General features: G+C 49.8%; 1 pseudogene; it reads left to right on the plus strand.

Moving 5' to 3' along the window:
- The first annotated feature begins 239 nt into the window (after positions 1-239).
- Positions 240-823, plus strand: LOC147985477 (uncharacterized; annotated as a pseudogene).
- Positions 824-2,895: the final 2,072 nt, after the last annotated feature.

Below are 2,895 nucleotides of genomic sequence, written 5' to 3' on the forward strand. Positions count from 1 at the left end.
GATAAATATAAATATAAAATAAAGAAATATATATATATATATTATAAGAGTAGAGAAGAGAGTGGAGATAGCAGGGATGTCGGGAAAGGATCGCATGCGCGGGAAAAAGCGGCCAGGCGGGCGCTAGTTTTGGCGCGTGGCATCGTGTGTGCTTTATAAAATCCAACGTCCTCCCACCACTCTGTGCCTCGCCACCGCTCTCTTCCTGGTCTTTCTCGCCTTGCCGCCGCCGCACCACCATGCCGTCGCACCGCCGGGAAACTTGGGGCTACCACGGCATCCACGCGCCCCCCTCCGGCGGCTTCTCCATTGAGATCCAGTTCCGCGAGATGCGTCTTGGCCTCGACACTTTCGACACTGCCCACGAGGCCGCCCGCGCGTACGACGCAGCGACATGGCGCCTCCGGCGGCCTCGTAGAGAGATGAACTTCCCCAACATGCCAACGCGGGAGCGGGCGCAGGAGCTCGCGCCTCCGCCGTGGCTTATCACCGACGAGGATCATAGCGACAACCAAAGGCAGAGCGCCGTCTCGGCATTGCCAAGATGGACGAGGAAGCCATGGTGCTGTGGCACCAACACTTTCCGCAGGACATCATCAACGAGCACGAGTTCTACACGCAAAGGAGGGCGGAGAGGGAGAGGAGAAGGGCGGAGCGGGCCGCCTATCGCGAGGACGGGCGTACGCATAAGGCGGCCGCTCAATTCAACATCAAGCTAGGAGCAGTGCCGCCCTGGGACTCCAACGACAATCAGTATCTTGACACCTACATTGAGTCGTCGGAGGAGGACATCGTCGAGGCGGAGTCGGACGACAAGGAGTAGTTGAACTATCTATTTTTCTATCTATCTATGCTATATCTATGCTGAGAACTATCTATGTATCTATCTATGCCAGTATCGACTCAGAGTCGAATGTGTATGGAGTCAGAGTAGAAAGGAGAAACATATAGTGCGTTTGCTGGAGCGGCGCGCGCACGCAATTTTTTTGCAGCGGCCGCTGGAGCCAGCACTCCGTGGCCCGCAAAAACTGCCTATTCCGAAGCTATAAACGCTTTTTAAACGTGCCGTGCATTGCGCTTCTGTTGGAGATGCTCTAACATGGCAGATGAGTGCTTTAATGTTGCCCACAAGATGCGTGAGTATTACTATATTTTTCTTGCCATGTTGATATTTTAAAACCATGAGTGCAAACATGCAGAGGAGCAATGAAGACCAAACACGGGATATTGGGAACATCTTCAAGGAACGTGGCAAGTTAAAGAGGAGCTGCACCGAACCTGTAAAACGAGCTTTGGTAAGTAACACCATTTCAATTACTTTCGTTTAGCCTCATGTTCTTCAATGTGTATATGTTGTAGTTTTTGTTTCTCTTAGCCTCGTGTTCTTCGATGTGTAATAAGAAGATCTTAATCGTCCTAATGCTTTTATGTTTAGCTTGATGTAGGAAGTGGGTGCTCTCACCTTGGAGTCTGTTTTTATATTTCTCCTTTTGAATTCACTTCTCCGAGTCCTGTTTATCTGGCCTCTACTAAATGGATCTGGTTTTCTCTGAATGTTGATCTAAAAAAGAAGTAACTTCATGTCAGGATGCAGTTCTTGCGAGGAGGGAAGTATGGTCAACATCGAGATCATGTTTCCAAAATGAGGCTGGATTACACACAAGATGCCCATTCCCTAATGATGATGGATTAGACACAAGGTGCAAATTCCCAGATGATGCTGGATTACACGCAAGTCGTGTGGAGTCATCAACTATTCATGTCCTCGTGGCTCTAGTAAAGGCTGAAAGAAAGCGTACAACAGCCCTTGAGAATGTAGCTGAGTTCCTGAAGAAGCGAAAAGAGCAATCAGATGCTCTCTTCACCCAAGCCAAAGAAGAGATGGAAGAAGCCAGAAAGAAGCTAGCAGAGGCAGAGCAGGCTAGGCGTCTCCTGCTATCTAAAACTGTTGTCAATACGAATTTTCCTTCATAATAGCTAGGTTCAAATGTTTATCCAGTCAGCATGTCTGTTGTGATGTATGTGCATCTACTAATGTGGCACAAAATAAATTTTATCCCGAAGTTCACTCTTCCTTGGGGAAGAGCTACTCTCCGTTTAGAGCGGTGCCGGAGCCAAAGCTTGCGGAACGCCACAAAGGCTCACCGTAGTCTCTTTCGAGTCACCCCCAACGGATGAGCCTCGAATCACCTAGGTTGGTCTTGAAGGCGACCACCACACCTTTACAAACTTCTCCAGAGCACACCACAAGCAAGAAAGCTTCTGGAGGAACCTCTAACCGCCTAGGAGCCCAAGCTCCAAGAGTAACAAGTCAATGGGGAAGAAGTGTTGCAGGGAACGCGATTTGGTTTGGTCAAGATATAGATCGGATCTTGCTCTCCCAACCCCAAAGTTTCAACAAGTTTGGGTGAAGGGATTGAGAGTACTGACCAAAATGAGGTGTGGCAATGGTTGTAACGCCCCGGACACACCCGCCGGTGGTCATTACTCCTGGCGGGATCTAGACTGGCCCCACAGATCAATACTAGTCTTTTCTACGCACTTTGTCCTCACTCATGCGCACCCGGGAGCAACTTCCCGGTCGGTCACCCATCCTGACACTACTCCAAGCTGAGCATGCTTAACTTTGGAGTTCTGTCCGAATGGGCTCCCGGAAAAGAAGGAATTCCTTATTGATATGAGTAGTCTATCATCCCTAATAAGCCAGGCCATCACATACACCCCCACCCAGAGGAACCGACGTCCTCGTCGGGCCACAGGAACGTTCCCTCTTGGCACAAACATCTGTGCTTCCAGTCTGGTACATGTGCCATGTTGGGTGCCACGATGGGTCACAAACGTCATGAACAACATGACCACGCACTTGTCCGCAACCATCCGTGTAACCGCGAGGGT

This window comes from Triticum urartu, chromosome 2A (assembly GCF_056163025.1).
Source record: "Triticum urartu cultivar PI428250 chromosome 2A, HENAU_Tu73, whole genome shotgun sequence".
Classification (NCBI taxonomy): Eukaryota; Viridiplantae; Streptophyta; class Magnoliopsida; order Poales; family Poaceae; genus Triticum; species Triticum urartu.